The following is a 21,512-nucleotide window of genomic DNA, read 5'->3' as shown; positions in this document are numbered from 1 at the left end:
AACTGCAAGGGCTGACATGCTAAATTTGGGCTTTTAAAATGCCCACTTACCTTCACTTTAAAGTTGATGCGAAGAGTACAGTTCTAGAGTAATTAGACATTGTAAATTTGAAGAAAATTCCTCCCTCCAATGAGTATTTTCCTACTTGAAGAAGAAGGAACAGCGCATTTTGTGTGACAGGATGAAACAGTATGATTCTACATTATGTGTGATTGATATGCTGAAGGAAAAGCTCTCGCTTAAAATTTATGAAAAGAATAGGTCAGTTTAACTTGAAATATTCAGTTATAACTGGGTGAATTCAAATAAGGGTCAAATTCCAGGTTCTATTTCCTCCCAAAATTTTTTTCTGAATTTTTGGGCAAACCAAACTTTATTTTGACTATCATTAGGTGTAGACTTAGGAAATATAGCTCGTCGAGCTTAATAGTTGGGCTTAAACCCGAATTTCCACCGTCAAGTGTATCACTTCCCAAAATTTGCCGTAATTTTGCCCGATTTCCTAAATTTTCATCTCAGAGGTGACATATAATACTTTTAATTAAAAATTGAACACAATTGTCATAAAAGCATCGTCGAGCACTAATTTAAAGCATAATTGAAAACATGTAACCCTTTCATATCTTGCAGAACCAAAAAAATTAAGAAAAAATTCATCCGTCATGAAAGATATCTGGAGCTTATTCTGCTCGTCTTTTAGACAGTTCCGTCTGTTTATCAAAATGCGCACTGTTTTCGTTTCACACAAGAAGAAGCTTTTATTTCTTGGAATATTGCAATACAAAAAAATAGATCAAAAACACCGAATTTTAAAACTTCGAGTGGGCGTGTACCCGCTGAAGTGGTGATAAAGCCAGGAAAAGTTTGAGGACTTACATTAATATAACAATTACACCGGTCAACTTTTTTTTTTTTTTTTTTTTTTTTTTTTTTGATTTTCCGAAGATTTGCCAATGGTTTCAGAGTAGATTTTTGGCGCTGATTCTGAAGAACACCTCCATTTACCTGTATCGATGCGATTTATCCTGGGAAAGTTCGGAATTTTTCCGGAGAAATCGGAATTTTCCTTAAAAATCTAGCTTTTCCAGAAGAGTCAATTTTCCGGGAGAATCTGAGCACGATGGAAAAAACACAGGAATTTTTCGATTTCGTAGCCTAAGATACATAAGAAACCCTATTGCACCCCTATTAAAATTTCCTTTCTTTTCCTTATACCATGGTTTTCCGGTCCAGTTTTATTAAAATCAATTAATTAGTCACCGAGATAGTGTTTTAAGCCACGGCCACCATCTTAGATTTTCAAATCTCGGAAATTTGACTAAAATTCGAATCCCCCATTCAGAAATACCCGCGAGTACCAAGTTTCACGTAAATCGATTGATTAGGCTCTGAGATAGCATTTTAGGCCATGTCCGCCATCTTGGATTTTCGAATTTTAAAAATTTGACTAAAAATTTAAGTTCCCCATTGAAAATTACCCCCGGATACCAAGTTTCACTTTAATCGACTGATTAGGGGCTGAGATAGCATTTTAGGCCACATCCGCCATCTTGGATTTTCGAATTTTGAAAATTCGACTAAAAATTCGAGTTTCCCATTCAAAAATACCCCCGGGTACCAAATTTTGCGTAAATCGATTGATTAGGCGCTGAGATAGCATTTTAGGCCATGTCCACCATCTTGGATTTTGGAATTTCAAAAATTCGACTGAAAATTCGAGTTCCCCATTGAAAAATACCTCCGTGTACCAAGTTTCACTTAAATCGGTAGAAAGGAGCGCCTACAGGGCTTAAACAAACAAGTCTCAGTTGATTAGGCGCTGCGATAGCATTTTAGGTCATGTCCGCCATCTTGGATTTTCGAATTTTCAAAATTCGACTGAAAATTCGAGTTCCCCATTGAAAAATACCCCCGGATACCAAGTTTCACTTAAATCGGTAGAAAAGAGTGCCTACAGGGCTTAAACAAGCAAGTCTCAGTTGTAACAGTTTTCCACTCCGTCCCACTAAACTGGGACATGGGACAGGATGGAAACATATGGGACAGGATGGAACGGGACAAGATGGAACGGGACAGGATGGAATAAGCTGTTTTTTAAGCTTATCTCTGACAGTAAAGACAATTTTGGTGTTTTTTTTCACGAAATATTTAGTAGCACGTCCTAGAGGATCGGAATAAGAGAAAATTTTCCCTAACGCACACTTCGAAAGTATTTTACGAGCTGATATTAGTGTGTGTGTGTATGCTTGACGCCCTGTTAGTTATCGTGTATAGCATTCTGTTTGGCATCATTAATGGCGTTAATCTTGCACAAAAATTTGCAAATTTCAGAATTTTTGCCATCTACGACGTGTGAACTATTCAATCAAAACCAAAAAAGTTGTTTTTGGAAAAACCTCAACGTTACGGCAATCATTTAGAGCTTATTACATCGTTGCCATGTCTATCCTGACAGTTGCTGACTGTTGCTCGGGACAATGATTCTAGCGCGTGAAAAAGTTATTGATGGAGCAAAAAATAAATTGACATATTTTTTTTCTCAAATTCAAAAGCATTACCTATCATCTCCGATAAAGTTTTCTTAAATAATCACTCTAGTTATGCTGCAACATCGATTTAAAGTCAAGAACCAGGCACGGGGGACACGCAAATTTGGGACAAATGTAGGCAATTTGCACATTCAAAGTTCTCCCAAATTTTTATTTCAGTCCAAATAAAGTGGGAAATAGCATGTAATAGTCAACAATAGTGTGGAAAATGAGAAAAAAATTTGATCTGCCCATGTTTCTCAGATTATGACGATTAAAACAGCTCGGGACACCAAATTAGACGCTTATTTGAACTCACCCAACTATCAAAATTCAGAAATTTTTACAATTCATCTTGTGTGTGACTCTAGCAAAAATGATTATTTTTACTTTCTCGCTCCCCTAGGGCAGAGAGGAAGTATTGTCATCCTCCAAGAAAAAAAAAAAAAAAAGTTGAAATTTCATCATTTCTAGACGTTTTAAGGTCCCAGGAGTCAAAATAACCATACTTGAAAAAATGTGTGTCCGTCCGTCCGACGTCCCCCAAATCTGTCTACAGCGATATCTCAGAATCTATCTGTTCGATTTCATTCAAAATTCTCACAGAACACCATATTAATGGTCTCCTTATGCACGTCAAACGATTTTGGGGTATGCTAAAATTTTGGGGGGGGGGGGGGGGGCTAGGGTCAAATTGGGTTAAAGGTCCATTTTCAGCAAAATCACACGGAAAGCTCATTTTGAGGGACTGTAAATTTTGAAAAATGCCTTTAATTCTTTAAAAGTGGGCATCAAGCACATCACCTGGGTCATTAATTTAAGTTCCTAAAAGATCTTTGGACTAAACTCAAAATTCAAGGGATTACGAGGCCCAAAAGTAGGGCACTTTGCTCCGTGACATCACACAAACAACTCATTTTCAAAGACTGTAAATTTGAAAAAAAAATGCCTTTCATTTCTTCGAAAGTTGGCATAAGAGCACCACCACGGAGAGCTCATGGACTGTAGATTTTGAAAAAAATGCCTTTAATTCTTTGAAAGTTGGCTCAAAAGCACCATCTGAGTCATTAATTTAAGTTCCTAAAGGATTCTTGGACTAATCTCATAATTGCAGAGGGGCCGATAGGAAACGCTCAATTCTCTGATGAATGAGTCGGAACGCTTCTAGATAATAGCAGCAAACGCTTTGAGTCAGGTGAAACCCAGGAATTCAAATGCATTATATAATGCATCATATACTATTTCCAAAATTACTCCGTAGGTATACACCAAGCAAAATTAGACAACTAATTAGGTACTCACATTACATAGGTACTATGAATCATCAAGCTAACGCCAAGAACTGACACTTAGATCTTTATTAAAAACTAATATGTTTGTTGTTAATGAATTTAGAATCCCGGCAGATTCCATCTTTTGCGGTTCCTTTTTACGAGGTACTAAGCACAAATATAATATAATAATTCGGCACAAATATGACTGATTTAATGCTTGTTAATAAAGGAGGTTATAATTGTTATAACCTGAGGTTTGTTGACGTTTGTCGACAGCAGCAAGGAGATGGTGCTCTCTATTGTTTTCGCTTTGAATTACGGGGATACGCGGTAAGGAGATGGCGCTCTTGGCGGGCGTGTGGTGAACCTTCCAGCAGGTAGATTCGCCCGCCAAATTTAATATTTGGGAGATGCTAAGCGAAAACCGTTTAGTTTTAAGACTATTTAAACATCGAATAGTCATTCTACCCATTAAAGTAGATATTTGATGGCTTTTGACCGTGCTTAAGGAGAGATTATAATATAAAATCGTATCTGAAGTATGATGTCAATGAATCTAATGGATCCTAATGAATCGTAGAAAAGCTAAGATTTTTACGGATCGCCGTCTTTGACAGGAGACTTTGTTAACCAATTACATATTTAATTGAAGATGCCTCATAAAATCAACAAGTCGAGTCCGAATATATGAATTCATCACATATCGCGAAGACATTTACAATAAAGTTCAGTGGTTTGAATACAAATTTCATAACTATTATCCTGCGATCAAAATTCTAATCAAACTTTATGATTTTGTAAAATTGGCAGTATTTTTCTAAATATTCCAGTAAAAGTGTCTATACAGGCGCGGAGCGCCGGCAAAAGCGAGAAAGTATTGTGCGATTCTCGCACCATGATGGGGGCGAAGCCTCCCCACATGCCGGCGCTTGCGCCGCGCATAAATTGGCCGGAGGCCAATTTTTTTAATTTTTTAGGCCAGTGACGATGCAATTTTTCTAAAAATCACTACCTGATCCTTGAATTCTTGGAATTTGTTTATTCTTGCAAGGAGTGAAGAATGCTTCATAGTGTGGAATATTTTGTAGACCATGTGCAAAGAAGGTAAAGATTATTCTTATTTTTTGGCATGCTGAAATAGATAAGAACATTTGTGAGAGGATTCACGGAAAAAAAAGGTTAAAAAAGTTTTGATTGGTAGTTTTTTTTCTAAAAAAAAAAATGAATAAAAAATTGTTTTTAATTTTAAGGCACTTTTTTGGTTTACAGAACAATGTCAGTTCACTCACCCAAATTGTTTTGAGCCAAGGAATGTGCTTTTGAATTAAATACAATTTTTCTTTCAAATTCAAAAACTCTTTTAACATTTTTATCAGTATATATTAGATGCTGCAATTGATCCTTAATTTTTAATGAGGCTCTGAACCTGGGTTTAACTCTGTGGTCAGGCTATCTGCTGGCTAAAATACCTACTGTGAGGACTTTCACCCAGTGGATAGGAGCCAACCTAACTGCGAGGTCCTCTCACCTATCGGCAAGGTCTCCTTACCTAACCCCGAGGCGAGGTCCTCGCGGTGAGCTGTCATCACCTCGCGGCAAGGTCCATGCCTAACCGACTTCCTCACTGCGAGCTCTTGGCAAGGTCATCACCTAACCGCGAGGTCCAAAATATGGTGCGAGCTGTCTGCAAGCTTGCTGCGAGGTAATATTTTCTCTAGTAAAAAAAAATTTACCTTTGACAATACTGATGAGATGAGGAGACCGGTATGTTTTAGATGGAGGCAAGGAAAGTAGACGTAGGATCCTTCTTCGGTTACCAGCCTTATCGATTAATTTTTCTGTACCAATAGTGTTACATTGAAAACACACAGGAATTTAAAGTAACATAAGTTTATAAAACGTGGGAACGTTCTGAATGATATTGAGATGTTTGTTGAAAAGTTAAAAATGCTTTACTCGCATTGAGAGAACATCCATGGTTTGAGTGTTGGACTGCCGGAGTGTATTCTGAATTAATAAGTAACAACGTGTACCGTTACAGCTTTTAACATGATCCTAAGGCACTAAACAATTGATTTGGGCGTTTTTGAATATATCGCTAAAATTCACCCCGTCTTTGGGGGTCGATATCTCGCGAACGGGGCGTCGGATGGGAAAACCCTTCATAATAGTTTCTTAGAATGATGTAAAGACCCCGTATACCAATTTTCAGCCAAATCGGAGGAGGTCGGGTTCCGAGCTTGGTTGCGCTGACGTGGAATGACCCATAGAGAATTACTCCGTTATTCCTTCTAAAATATTTAAATCGTTATCAACAGCAATCTCCAAATCATTCAGCGTTGGATTTGCTTACATCAGCCTTATTAAGATCCCCAAGTAAGGCCTAAAACTAAGGTAAATCGATCAGAGAGAGTCATAGACATGGCAGTATTGTCCCCACATGTAGGTGGGTGAGTTCAAATAAGCGTCTAATTTGGTGTCCCCAGCTGTATTAATCGTCATAATCTGAGAAACATGGGCAGATCAAATTTTTTTCTCATTTTCCACACTATTGTTGACTATTACATGCTATTTTCCACTTTATTTGGACTGAAATAAAAATTTAGGAGAACTTTGAATGTGCAAATTGCCTACATTTGTCCCAAATTTGCGTGTCCCCCGTGCCTGGTTCTTGACTTTAAATCGATGTTGCAGCATAACTAGAGTGATTATTTACGGAAACGGAGATAATAGGTAATGCTTTTGAAATTGAGAAAAAAAATATGTCAATTTCATTTTTGCTCCATCAATAACTTTTTCACGCGCTAGAATCATTGTCCCGAGCAACAGTCAGCTACAGTCAGGAGAGACATGGCAACGATGTATTACGCTCTAAGCCGTAACGTTGAGGTTTTTCCGTAAACGACTTTTTTTGTTTCGATTGAATAGTTCACACGTTGCAGATGCAAAAATATTGAAATTCGCAAATTTTTGTGCAAGATTAACGCCATTATAATGATGCCAAATAAAATGCTATACGCGATAAGTAACAGGGTGTCAAGCGTACACACACACACACACTAATATCAGCTCGTAAAATACCTTCGAAGTGTGCGTTAGGGAAAATTTTTTCTTATTCCGATACTCTAGGATGTACTACTAAATATTTCGTGAAAAAAAACACCAAAATTGTCTGTACTGTTGGAGACAAGCTTAAAAAACAGCTTTTTCCATCCTGTCCCGTTCCATCCTGTCCCATATGTTTCCATCCTGTCCCAGTGTCCCAGTTTAATGGGACAGAGTGGAAAACTGTTAAGTACAACTGAGACTTGCTTGTTTAAGCCATGTAGGCGCTCTTTTCTACTGATTTAAGTGAAAGTTGATACACAGCGGTATTTTTCAATGGGGAACTCGAATTTTTAGTCGAATTTCGAAAATTCGAAAATCCAAGATGGTGGACATGACCTAAAATACTATCGCAGCGCCTAAACAATTGAGACTTGTTTGTTTAAGCCCTGTAGGCCCTCTTTTCGACCGATTTAAGTGAAACTTGATATCCAGGATATTTTCCAATGGAGAACTCGAATTTTAGTCGAATTTTAGTCGAATTTTGAAAATTCGAAAATCCAAAATGGCGGACATGGCCTAAAATGCTATCTCCACGCCTAATCAATCGATTTACGCGAAACTTGGTACTCGGAGGTATTTTTGAATGGGGAATTCGAATTTTAGGGCGAATTTTCAAAATTCGAAAATCTAAGATGGTGGCCGTGGCTTAAAACACTATCTCGGTGACTAATTAATTAATTTTAATGAAACTAGACCGGAAAACCTTGGTATTAGGAAAAGAAATGGAATTTTAATAGGGGTGCAATTGGCTTTCTTATGTATCTTAGGCTACGAAATCGAAAAATTCCTGGGTTTTTTCCATACCGTGCACAGATTCTCCCGGAAAATTGACTCTTCTGGAAAAGCTAGATTTTTAAGGAAAATTCCGATTTCTCCGGAAAAATCCCGAAATTTCCCAGGATAAATCGCATTGATGCAGATAAATGGAGGTGTTCTTCAGAATCAGTGCCAAAAATCTACTTCAAAACCACTGGCAAATCTTCGGAAAATAAAAAAAAAAAAAAAAAAAAAAAAGTTGACCGGTGTAATTGTTATGTTAATGGAAGTCCTCAAACTTTTCCTGGCTTTATCTTTACTTAAGCGGGTACACGCCCACTCGAAGTTTTAAAATTCGGTGTTTTTGGTCCATTTTGTATTGTAATTTTCCAAGAAATAAAAGCTTCTTCTCGTGTTAAAGGAAGACAGTGCGCATTTTGATAAACAGACGGAACTGTCTAAAAAACAAGCAGAATAAGCTCCAGATATCTTTAATGACGGATGAATTTTTTCTCAATTTTTTGGTTCTGCAAGATATGAAAGGATACATGTTTTCAATTTTGCTTTAATTTAGTGCTCGACGATGCTATTATGACAATTGTGTTCAATTTTCAATTAATAGTATTATATGTCACCTCTTACATGAAAATTTGGGAAATCAGGCAAAATTAGAGCAAATTTTGGGAAAAGATACACTTGACGGTGGAAATTCGGGTTTAAGCCCAACTATTAAGCTCGACGAGCTATATTTCCTAAGTTGACACCTAATGATAGTCAAAATAAAGTTTGGTTTGCCCAAAAATTCACAAACAATTTTTGGGAGAAAATAGAACCTGGAATTTGACCCTTATTTGAATTCACCCAGGTACCTACGTTACAGGAGGTTGACAGGTGCACAGCAAACGTAAATAAAGGCACCCACACGATAAATCATAAAATAGCAAAATCTTCGCCCTTTGTTTGTCCAATGATACCAAGGATTTGGAGACCTCCATGTCAGACATGGCTTGGATAGATACTTCCCTCAGTGGCAGTAAGATTATGTGGGAATTCCGACATTCGGACGGTGCTTAGGTTTTAAAAACAACGTATGAGAGTTAAAATGTTGCTAAATTTTCGCGGAAAAATGGACATATAAGAGAGTTTATGTAAGTATTTTTCTTCAAACTTTTCTATAACATTAAAATACTTATATTTTAGAAATGAAATCTCCCGAGAAATTTTTTGGAAAAATTAGGTACACAAGTTTTCCAGAAAAATGTTGTTTTATTGGTGAATACTTCAAAACGTCCGGACTTTCATAGTGCGTCATTCACTAGCATGAAAGGTATTTCAATGGAGTTCAGAAATACCTCGTATATTAAATTGGGGTTGCCCCGTTCTGTGCCGCGGAGATGTGGCAACTCCGGGGCGGACCCATTGAGCCGATTAGCCGTTTGGAAGGACTGTAAGCCCCTTTGACACCGTCCATGGGGAAAAAGTAATCGGTGAGTGAAATTCAGCTCCCCGAGCGGGGGCCGAATCCGCAGGAAGCACACAGGTGATTGGAGCCGTAATCCTCCACTCTTGCGAACCGCAGTTTGAAAAAATGCATTCGATTTCACAATGAGACCGGCCCGAATGCAATGAGAACGGATAGCGTCGACTCTAGAACGTGCGCGCCGAACAGAAAAATAAAAGGAAACGCAAGGGCAGGAAACCCATTAAGCTAAATCTTCGGGGGTAGTAGCAAAAATGCGAAAAAATTAAAGAAAATGTTATGCTTTGAACATGCAGGCCCGCCACATCCCCTCTCGGGCCTTACTACCAGTTTTAAGGCCCGGGCCCCCAGCACAGAGGGAGTTCGGGAGCCTCCCCCGGGAAATTTTTAAAATTTTAAATCTACTTGGACGCATTTTGAAGCTCCCATGAAGGAGATTTCCCATCAGTTTCTGCAGAATATTTACGCCTTTTTTTACTTTTAGTACAAAATACTTTCGGATTGTTGCATTCAAAACATCTGGAAATTTTTTTCTGGGGGGGGGGGGGGCAGATGATACTATTTTTAATTCTAGAGGTTCCAAGCTCCCCTGGACTCCTCTTCCTTACGTCTATGGCAAGGAAGTTGAGCCATTGAAGTCGAGGATGCGCAGACTGGAGACTCTTAGCATCCGACGACGGAATAAAATGAAACGCAGTTACTAAAAATCTTGAAAACAGATGGCAATCTTTAAAAAAATAAGAAAATTTTACAGTGCTCCAGCGTGTTTTTGAAAATTTACTCACCTTTTGCGAAATTTGTAGGGTAAATTTTTCACTTTTCCTTACGAGACTAGGGCTATACATGTGACTTCGTAGAGGTTCTTCACCAGTGGCACGGGCCCCGGAACCAGGGACCCAGTCCCCCCTCCCCCTCGTGGCCGTTCTGGCTTTGAATCAACGAAACGATGATCACGTCCAGAACATCAGAAATATCTAGAATACTAGGGAGCCCTGCCTTCTGACTGCTACGCGGCCCAATAACCCCCGGGAGGGCGCCTCGCGGGCTCTATACGCATATGTATAGGCAAAAATGTTCTTCCATTTTAATACACCATTCTGTGTTCGAGCTGCATCGATTTCAAAATGTTGGACGTAACACTCAGATTTGTAAATGATGAGGAATAGCTGGATGTACATAATTTCACAGTCCACCTACTGGAGAAATTTCCATTTATTATGTTATTTTTAAATACTTAATTTAAAAAAAAAATCGGATTTCGCCCGTTAAGAGTTAATAATATTTGGTCCGACGCGACGCAGCGCCTGCCTTCTCACTTTGTATCTGCTGTTTATCTCCTGTAAATATTAATAGAAATTCAGCAATCAAGTAAATTGACCAATGCCACAAATCGAAGCCGGAGGAATGCAAGAAAAATTGAGTTAAACCTTATACCTTGGATCTTCAACCTTGAACCCTGAGCGATGCATCGTTTCTCAACTCTTCGAATGAGGAGCCCTTCACGAGCTTTTCCATCGTTTTATTGTATATTCGAGTCACTCAGGTAGAATCCCACACCTTGACGTTTATAGCGGAAACGACATATCTCTCACGCTATTAACATTGGACTTAGGTAAGTGACATGAGCTTTAAAAGCTCTACAACATTAAAAGTTCGGGGTTTCATAATTTTTTGCACATCTATATCTACTGCAGATGACATAAATGTAAAGATCATCCTTGTCAGTCGGGCAGTTCGTCAGAAATAGTGCTTCCAAGATTTTGTTTGTAGCTGTATAATATAGATACTTCGAATTTGAATAAAAGTGACTTGTTTATACAGCAGAAATATACTTGCATTTGCCACCGAGAGGATTCTTCCTTGATCAAGAAGAGAAATTCTTAAAACCAGAGAAAAATATGTTTATATCAAGAGGGTGGATGTTTATTGGGAGAAGCAAAAAGAACCTGTTTCATGAATAAATCTTATGCTCGACCAAGGACTCTTTGGTCAAGAAGCAAAGAGGAACAATAAGGTCAAGAACACTTTCGTTAAAGTGAGTACCTCCCTAATCCTTTATCTCCAATGCAGCTGACGCACAATTTGCGTAGTCCATATAATTTATTTCCAAATCCACTGCCAAAGTGAACATTTATTAACATACCGAAAAAAAAGAGGTGCTGTGGTGACATCCTGGATGTTAAAAAAATGTGCGACAACTCTTGGATGTTGTCACTACCACTCTTGCTGTTAAAGTACCTAACATCCTTGGATGTTAATTTTACATTCTATCATGCTCCGTCAACTGCCAGAATGTTAATGGCAACATCCAAGAGTTGTCGCACATTTTTTTATCAACTGTAACATCCGATCCGGGATGTTACTAAAGCATCTTTTTTTTCGGTGTATGTTTACCAGCAATCAAGTTTGCCGAGAACAGTTTCACCATCATCACTGGACTCCAGCCGAGTGTGGGAGCCTTTGCTTTTCATTAGGGCCCTTTTCATTCAGAAGTCGGAGACCTGCGATGGGTGCCTCTCTGGATTTCGAGGTCTCTTGCAGTCCGAGACTGGGACCTCAAGGTTACCCACGAGGTGGCAATACCTACCTTAGTAAAAGTGAGTCAGCCTAACGTCAGGCTATGTTTTGAGGGTACTCGAGAACTTGGTGGCCCTAGGAAGGGCAATTTTACAGAGAGAAGAGCTGGAGCAGAAGTCGGTCGCTATATAGCGCCGTGCGCTAGGAGCGGGAGCCAATGGGAGGCCAGAGCGGTGAGCGCGGCAGTGCGAAGGGCTGATTGGCCGAGGAAAGTGGCAGGAAAGCTCGGTAAGCTTGAGTCGCCACAGCAGCCCCCTGGGAAGTGACGAAGTCACGTCTCTGGTCAAAGAGCCGGGACCAGAGAATGGGCTGAAGCAGAAACAAAGTGAGAGAAACATTGGCTTGTTAGTAAGATCACTTCCCCACAAGTGTGGAGGGTGGAAAGCGGAATTGGACGCGTCGTCTAGAGCGTGTCTTGTAGGATTCTTCGTTCACTGGTTTTGGCGTCTCAACTACTGGTTGCAGTGTCTGAACTTCTGCTTTGCTGTGCGGGGCGGTTTGAACTTGCGGTGCCGCCGGGCATGGAAGTTCTTGCGGGGCCTGGGTCTTAATGGCAGGGAGTTCATTGGCCATGAAGTAGGCAAGTTTGACCCTGTCTATGGTGACACGTGATTCCTTGCCTTCCTTTGCTGATGATTAAGGAATCATCAGAGTTAACGTTTTATCGTCACGACGGATGACAGGGTGTGGTCCTGAGAAAGGAGGTTGGAGAGATAGCGCCGTACCGTATCATCTCTCAGGAAGATGTGTTCGCAAGTTGCGAGGTCTTTAAAGATGAAGGTGTTGGGCTGACAATGGCGTGACGCAGGAGTGGGTCGAAGGGTGGCCATTTGTTTGAGAAGTCGGTTGACAAATTCAGAAGGTTCTTCTTGGTCACTAGCGGTGCTAGGAGCTAGGAGTTCGCCGGGTAGTCGGAGAGGTTCTCCGTAGAGTAACTCGGCTGGTGAGGCTTTGATGTCCTCTTTGAAGCTGGAACGGATTCCAAGGAGCACTACCTATGGGTAGAGCTTCAACCCAAGTTGTGTCAGGGTGACACTTAAGTGCTGCTTTCAGGTACCGGTGTAAGCGTTTGATCATGCAGTTGGCGATTGGATGATACGCTGTTGTTCTCGGCCTTTCTGTACCCAAGGTTTTGCCAAGTGAGCGGTAGAGTTGTGACTCAAATTGGCGACCTTGGTCGGTTGTGATGCGGACAGGTGAGCCAAATCGGGAGATCCAGCAGTTGAGGAGTCCATCAGCAACTTCGTCAGCGGTGATGCCTTGGAGGGGCCAAACTTCTGGCCAGCGGGTGCGATGAAGCGGTCTACTGCAATGAGGCAGTAACGATAACCTTTTGAGTAAGGCAGAGGGCCGATTAGGTCTATGTGCACATGTTGGAAGCGATTTGAAACAGGAGGAAAAGTTCCAAAAGGGGCTTGAACATGGCGTGAGATTTTGGCACGTTGGCAGGCTGCGCAGGATCGGGCCCAGGTGCGGCAATCTTTCCGCGCGTTAGGCCAGACAAAACGGGAAGACACAAGTTGTGCTGTAGCCTTGATACCAGGATGACTGAGTCCGTGAATCGAATCAAAGATTTGGCGCCGGAGTCCAGAGGGTACGTAAGGTCGTGGCTTGGGTGTGCTTGTATCTCAGTACAGTTGTACATCTGAGCCAGGGATGGGAACCAGTTCCAACTTGAGTGACTGCTGGTCCTTGGAAGGCTTCAGGAGTTCTGCGAGTTCGGTGTCGTCTTTTTGGTCCTTAGCGAGGGTGTGGAAGTCCACTGTGTGTGGAAGAGAGACGACTTCAACTCGTGAGAAAGCATCAGCGACAACGTTGGCTGATCCAGGGATGTACCGTGGACCGGGGTGAATAGGAACAGATTTGCACTTTAACAATTCGGAACCCTCAAAGGCAGTAACGAATATTATTTTTTTTTTTTTACATATAATTTGTAGTCTCTATTAGTACTGTCGATTTCCAGAAGATTGTAGCTTTTCCAAAAAAATCCCCCCCCTTTTTTTTTATTTTTATGGTCTATTCCTATTCACCCCGGGGTGGGGTGAATAGGAACGCATGATGGTTTTCCATGATTGTACCCATTTTTTTAACAGCGGGGAGAATAGGAATGGTGGCGGAGTTTTAAAAAAAATAGGGAGAACAAAATTATGGAAAAAATGACCGAAACAACCATTTTTAATGAAAAAACAAATGCCTTACATATTCATGAACAAATGTAATCCAAAAAAACAAAAATATGATTTTTATACAAAATTTCGGCCCAATCCAAAAAAAAAAAAAAAAAAAAAAAAAAAAAACAGGCACCCAAAAAATATGATGGCAGTACCGTTTGGATTAATCATTTAAAAGAAATTGATATCAAAACGGCCCAATTTTCTCTTTCGTGCCCATGCAACATACCAAACACCCCAACGTTTTTCACAAGAAAAAAGAAAAAAAAAATTTAAATACCTGTAAGGTATGATGACCCGAATACGTTTATTTGATTCATCGCTTTAAAGGAATATGATATCAAATCGGCCCAACTTCTCTGAATATGCCCATCCTCTGATCAATAATTTTTTCGAGACCTTCCGACTCATCGCTGAGGAGACACTGATCATTACTTGACCCTTAGTATATGTCCTTGTTCAGATGTCAAAGAGTTCCTTATGAGAACTGTAATGAATTTTTTTTCTTTAAAGAGATAAAAACAAAAAATCGTCATAAAATTGAAAAAAAAATTCGAAGAAAAAAAAGGAATGGGCCGACTGCAATTTCAGAGCTGCTTTTAATATAGGACTTCTATGTAATGTTCCATCTCCTGTGTACGGTAGGCACAAAACCAGGATTTACAGTAGATAGACATCACCTGTGTTAAGGGATACTTTTTATGTCTTACATTATCCGACCCTTTTCTTTTGATTCTTGGAACTAATGATAGAATGCAAGCTAAATTCTGCAGCTCAGTGCAGGACCTCTATCATTTACACTGCCTATACCCAGTTATGCCTGCCTGGTCCTTTGACCATTCAAATCGCAATTTCTCTGAGCTCCAATTTCATCATCAGTAATAACATTGCAAACGCTTGATACCGTCTCATGAAGACATTAAGCAAAGTAAGTATTTATCAATATTTTTAGTTTTATGAGAGATGTCTCTAAAGCTATGGCATTCTGTATCTTGAGAAGTGTGACCAATTCACTCGTCATTGGAAAAGATAAACAGTATAAGTTGATGCTTCCGCAAGCAAAAATTACGGTTACCACAACTGAAATTTCAATCGCAATAGCATGAATTTTCTGAACTGTAATGGAACAGTTTAATAACATTTCATTTTCAGGAGCCTTTATCTGCCAATGCTGGTCATACAGAGTCAACAGCGGTTGAGTTTCAATGCGTTATCAGGGTGCAACAGAGAATACCAATTTAATTCTTGGTTTTCCTTTCAATAACATTTCATTTTTATGAGCCTGTATCTGCCAATTCTGGTCATGCAGAGTCGGTAGCGATTGAGTTTCAACGCGCTATCAGGGTAAAACGGAGAATACAATTTTGATTCTTTGTTTTACTTTCAAGGATGGAAAAAAACAGTTCATTATCTGTCACACCCTCAGGTATGAACTTTTCAGCTGAGGACTCAAATAAACGACAACTTAGGAGCCACTTGGCATGTATGATTCTTCTGTATTGGTCCGTCCCTTTCGCAGGGTAGACCGAGAACCAGAGGTTAAAATAAAAACATCACCTATACTCTGGGCTTAATTTTATATCCTATGCTATGTGATCCCTCTCATACGATTCTATCGAGCGAATGATTCTGCCGGTAAGTTAATTGTGTGGAGCACCATCATACCTATGCTGGGAATTGCCAGGGAGATCCTGCAACCATCCGATTAAGGTAACTCTCACATCAATACAGTGGCAGGCGAAGTAAGTAAGTAGGTATCAATATTTTCTGTTTTATGAGAGATTTCTCAACTCGGGCATTCACTGCCCACTTTCCGGCAAAGAAGATGCTCTGTTGATGTTGATGTTGTTGCAGCCCAAAATATTAATCACAACTAATATTTTTAGTCGCCACAGTCTCAATCGAAAGCTTTCATTATTCTGCCAGTTCTGGCTATCCAAAGTCTACATCTAATGAGATTTACCTCACTTTCAGGGTGTGCCAGAGAAATTATTCTTGTATCCATTTTCCTTGCCAACTTAAACAGCTAATTTTCTGTCGCACTCTCATAATGGGTAAATTTGTCAGACGAGGACTCAGATAATCTAGAGGTCAGGGGGCACTAACGTATTATATTGAACAGCCGCTCTGTATTATCTCCTATATGTGGTAAGCAGTGACGGCAAGTTTGCGTCTCCAGGTACTGCAAATTTTAGCCAATGGGTAGAGAGGTTATCATCAAGGATAGCCTGCATTTGGTAGCATCTCAATTTTATTAAACCAATGAAGTAAAGTAAGTAAAGTAGTACAGATACATACCTTCGACTTTTTTATTTCCCGTAATGTTTCAAGGAACTATCTTGCTGTTGGATCAGAAATTGAGATGAACTCTGACCACATACCCATCAAACTGGCTATTTATCAGTCAGTAATTCTGAAAAGACGTAACAAAATCACTAACGCAAAAACAGATTGGGACCTCTTTAGATCCATCCTAAATGAGGAAATTAACATTAACCCTATTGTTTCCATCTCTGAGTTAGAGGAAGAATCCATGAACGTAGCGGAGGCGATCATATCTGCGGCGACTAGGGCTTCACCGATTAATAAGTACACAAATACTCAATTAAATTTACCTCCTGAACTCAGGAACTTAATTACAGAGAGACGAAGAGCGAGAGCAAAATTCCAAAAAAGCACGTTTTATAAAGACAGGCAGCATTTTGAGAAAATTAACAGGATAACCACAACGAAAATCTCCGAGTTCAGGGAAGAACAGAATTTTAATTACTTGAAAGAACTTACTCCAACACCCACCACTGATTATTCTCTGTGGAAAGCCACAAAGTACCTTAAAAAATCAGTAGGTTTTTCACAACCTTTGAAAAAACCTGACGGCCAATGGACCAAGACTCATCAGGAGAAAACTGACGAGTTTTGCCGCCACTTATCGGAAGTATTTAAACCGCATGAACATATCATCTCTGATATTGACATAGAAGCCGAAAAAGCTAAAATTATCCCTTCCCCCCCTGAAGAAATCGGTAAAGTCTCAACAACGGAAGTCGCAGATACGATTAAATATAAGGTAAAAGTCAAGAAGTCGCCAGGATTGGATGAAGTCACTGGTGACATGCTTAAGAATCTCCCGAAAAAAGCTATCAGGAAGATAGCGGATATATACAATGCAATTTTTAAATTTCAATTTTTTCCCTCAACCTGGAAGATGGGGGAGGTCATACTTATCCACAAAAAGGGTAAGCCCGCGCACCTGGCTTCATCACACAGGCCTATCACCCTCTTGTCAATATTGGGAAAAATTTTTGAAAGGCTTCTTCTCAATCGCCTTATGCCCATTATTGATGAGAGGAAGATATTGCCTAAGCACCAGTTCGGCTTCAGGAAGAGGCACTCCACTGTGGAGCAAATCCACAGAATTACTAATCTTGTTGAAAATTGTTTCGAGCATAAAATGATCTGTTCAGTCGCCCTTCTCGACATAGCTCAAGCTTTCGATAAGGTCTGGCTGGCCGGGCTAGCGTTTAAATTGCTCAAATTATTGCCAATTAATTATTACATCCTACTAACTTCGTATCTTTATGGTAGATCTTTTCGGGTCAGACATGAAGATACGTACTCTAAATTCATGCCAATTGAGGCTTCAGTACCCCAAGGTTCATGTTTGGGACCTGTGTTATTTTTACTTTACATGTACGACTTGCCCAAAGTGAAAGGTACACGTGTCTCGACATTTGCCGATGACACTGGTATCTCAACTTTCGGATCAAACGCTAGAACGGTGGGCCAGACTCTTCAAAGGGGACTGGATAGAACTTCAAAATATTGCAGGCGCTGGAAAACAATGGTAAATAGTACCAAGTCCCAGCACTGCACATTCGGAAAAATTAAATTTCCCAGCATTAAAGTTAAACTTGACGGGGAAATTATCCCCTCAGTAAAATCTGCCAACTACCTGGGTGTGAGGCTTGATTCGAACTTAACGTTCGGTCCTCACATCCAGGCTAAAAGAAAGCAGATCCTAAGCAAATACAAATCTATGTGGTGGCTTTTTAAGCCGGGCAGTGGATTGTCTCTTCGCAATAAAATCTTACTTTACAATATGATACTGAAGCCGGTCTGGACCTATGGATGCCAGTTGTGGGGGTGCGCCGCCAGGACAAACATTCAAAGGATTCAGTCCGTACAAAGCAACATCCTCCGAGGGCTTACCGGGATCCATTGGGACGACTACGTCAAGAATGACGTAATTCACCGGATTCTCGGTATCCCCTCGGTGGTTGAAACTATTCAAAAATTGTCCTTGCGGTACGCCCAAAGGCTCTCCAATCACCCTAATAGCGAAGCAGCAGATCTTGTCTACAAATACAAAGCTGGTCTAAGACGCCTCAAACGGCGAAAGCCGTTTGATTGCGTCGCGGACCAACTAGATCAAATTATCGATGTTAATGTGTAATAACTTCGCCTCCCGGATTTTCCAGGGAGATGATTCACCTTTTCTCAAAAGACAAACCACTATTTACTTACGGTGCAATTCTCTTAATTTGTCTTCTTTCAACATGTGTTTTCTGCTGGGCGCTCGCGGGGCGGCGTCGCGGGGTGCTGGGAGCTCACCACACGTAAAGCGCGTGAGGAGTTTCCTACTACCCGGGGCGCCGGGTCGCGGGGCGCAACGCGAAACGACTTCATTACAGCCGCTTTCCGCATCATCGTCCGCATTCCGCCCGAACATCTGAGGTAATTTGTCAAAAATGAATTGATGCCAAATTTCTTTTTAAGTATTTGTTATTTTGATGAAAAGCCATTAAGAATAATTTTAACCTCCATTTTGTGTACCTTCTACATATTTACCCCCAAAAGACAGTCGTTATACCCCCTTGTTTATATCTTCATCTAGTCACATTCATAGAAATTTTTGGTAAAAGACTCTTGTAATTTTCCAAATAATAACACCATTTGGCACACATCGCATCTCAACGCACCGCTCTAACATCGAGCATCTCTAATCTTAACGTCTCCTATCACTTGTACTGATTGTGTCTGACTCCCGACTGTCACTCGTGCATTATCATTGCATTATGCACCTATTTCTCTATTAATTATTAATTAATATCTTATTGTTTTATAGCGGGGACGGAGGGCATAATAATTAAGATCCAAATATTTATCACAAATATCTATACTTTATTTAGCATGTATACATATGTATATATTTTGCACCAATTATCTCAATCGTAATGTACAGCACCTGTACATTCTGTAATCTAGATAGGGCCGGTGTCGTACCAGCCTACCCATTATTGTAAAAGTAGTTCTTAGTTCCTAGTTATAAGAAATAGAGTTAATACCATGTAGTCCTCTATTCTTTCAATAAAGAAAAAAAAAACATACCTTCTGCAGAGGTCAATATGAAAGGTCTTTATTTGAAGAATTTTATCCCAACACAGGCAAATTAGTCGATTCAATCAACTTCTGACACAGAATCCAAGAGACCTGCTAATAATCAAATTAACAGTAATGTTTGAAGTCAAGTATCTTGGATAATGTGACATTGAGTTGATTTCATTAACGGAGTGCAGCATAGCTTCTTTGAGTAGACGAATACGCACGACTGACGGGTGAATGTGTAAAGCGCGTTTCCAATATAGAGCATTACAGGTCTATGAAAACATCGAGGCTTTATGCACCGGTAGCATGATACACTGAGAAAAGACACATCAACTCCAGAGGAGTTCGGCTGCTACCTAGCAAAATTTCAGGAGAAAGTGGAAACACAACTTCATCCCCACAAATTGAGACCCCGACAGACATCATCGTATTGAGGGAAAGGATGATTTTCTGGTGGATAGTTGTTGAATCTGATTAACGAGAAATAGTATCTAGGACTCACTATAGTGGGATATCATCAATTATTCATTAACAATTACTTGTAAAGATCACTAGATCAGGGCCGCTGGGAAGAAATAACAGGTTGCGATCTGAGTAGGTACTTACTGCAACAATTTTTATTAAGGGTGCGGGAATCATAAAAGGATTATATAGAAATGGATCCAGTCATCTTCGGCTACGATAAAATGGAAACACGCATCAATTAATCTACCTATTTCCTATTATTTCGATATTTAAAGCCATGATAACAGTAGCATAACCTGAAATTTAGCTTCTGGAGTCGGCGCTCACCATCCATCCCGCGGTTTTACAAGTTGTTTTCAAATTCAAATGTGTTTGAAGAATTGAAGGAAACTCCTTCTTTCGATTATTTCTCCTTTCGACGTCTATGCAAGTCTGCGAAAGTACCAAAAGTTCCATCTCCGGCGTCTGCAGATTTAAATTTTACCTAGTTTAATGGGTTTTATACTACCATTACTTCCACAGCCGTGCCCCCAGGTCGCCTCTTGGAAATACTAGAAAATGAACCATTTACCGTTATTTCTCCCTTACGTCTCATTTATTTCAAAGAGGTGTGTGAAAAAACGGCCAAAAATGCCTCAAGGCATTCTCGAATTTTGATCACTTGGGGTGATACAGTAGCTTCCGAGACGCCCAAAACCGGTCGCCGTTTTGCTTAGAAGCGCCGGGTTGCGACGTTGCCATTTTTTAAAGTGGAAACCTTTAAAAATTCATAACTCCGCCGCATCTCAACCGATTTCAATGAACTTTTTTTTAAATTGTTCCTCTTAAATAGAGCTTTCTAGTGATATTAGTTTTTAGGGGTTTACTTGGCTTTAAGTGGCACTTTCGCGGTTTTAGCAGTTTTTGATAGACACAAAAATTTAGTTATTATTTTACCACGATCGTGGAATCAACGGAATCTAAACAAAAACCAGTCTAAACGAAAGTTCAGATTCTCACCTTTCTAACGAGCACAAGATCATCCCGGGGAAACGTTTAGTTTCCGAGATATGACCGCTCTAAGTTGGTCACACGCGCTTTTGCGTATTGTGAATGCGTCTTATCACTGAATCATTCGCGAGTTAGGGGTCCCTTACGTTCAATTCACGTTGAAATAATTACACAGAGCAGTAAGGTGTCCAACACGAGCCATTTTTTCACCTTCAGCTGCCGATGTGCGACGTTGCCATTTTTTGAAGTGAAAACTCTTAAAAATGCATAACTCCGCTGCATTTCAACTGATTTCAATGAACTTTTTTTTGAAATTTTCCTCTTAAAGAGCTATCTAATGGTATTTAGGTTTCTGGATTTTATTTACCTTGGGGAGGCACTTAGGTCGTTTATATGGTTCTTTGAAGAGATTTTTCATACAAAAAATAGTGTTGCTATTTTTTTTCTTTCTTTTTTTCTTTTTTTTTCTCGCGGGTTGTGGGAGGGTTTGAAATGGCAAAATTTAAAAGAAAGAACTTTTAAAAAAGGGATTCTTTTAATCACTATTCTTACGTGTACAAATATTGAAAGCGACGCTCTCATTTTACAAGAGAAGGTGGTGTTGCTAATTTACCAAGATTTTTGCATTATACTTTAAGCGATGGTGATCTTCCGATCTGGTTTGAATGTTAAAAAGGATCGGGGGAAATACAGACCCCCTTCCGAAAAAAAAAGAAAAAAAAGAAAGAAAAAAATAGCAACACTATTTTTTGTATGAAAAATCTCTGCAAAGAACCAT

The 21,512-nt window shown here is 39.8% G+C and overlaps 1 long non-coding RNA gene across 1 annotated transcript; it reads right to left on the bottom strand.

Moving 5' to 3' along the window:
* Positions 1-1,659: 1,659 nt before the first annotated feature.
* LOC140224043 (uncharacterized) lies at positions 1,660-20,572 on the bottom strand. Its single transcript, XR_011899283.1, has 2 exons — positions 19,283-20,572; positions 1,660-16,192 (listed from the first exon to the last, which is right to left on the bottom strand). It is a non-coding gene; the product is annotated as an uncharacterized lncRNA (long non-coding RNA).
* Between the last annotated feature and the right edge of the window lie 940 nt (positions 20,573-21,512).

This window comes from Bemisia tabaci, chromosome 2 (assembly GCF_918797505.1).
Source record: "Bemisia tabaci chromosome 2, PGI_BMITA_v3".
NCBI classification, from domain to species: domain Eukaryota; kingdom Metazoa; phylum Arthropoda; class Insecta; order Hemiptera; family Aleyrodidae; genus Bemisia; species Bemisia tabaci.
This window is presented reverse-complemented; position numbering and strand designations above follow the sequence as displayed.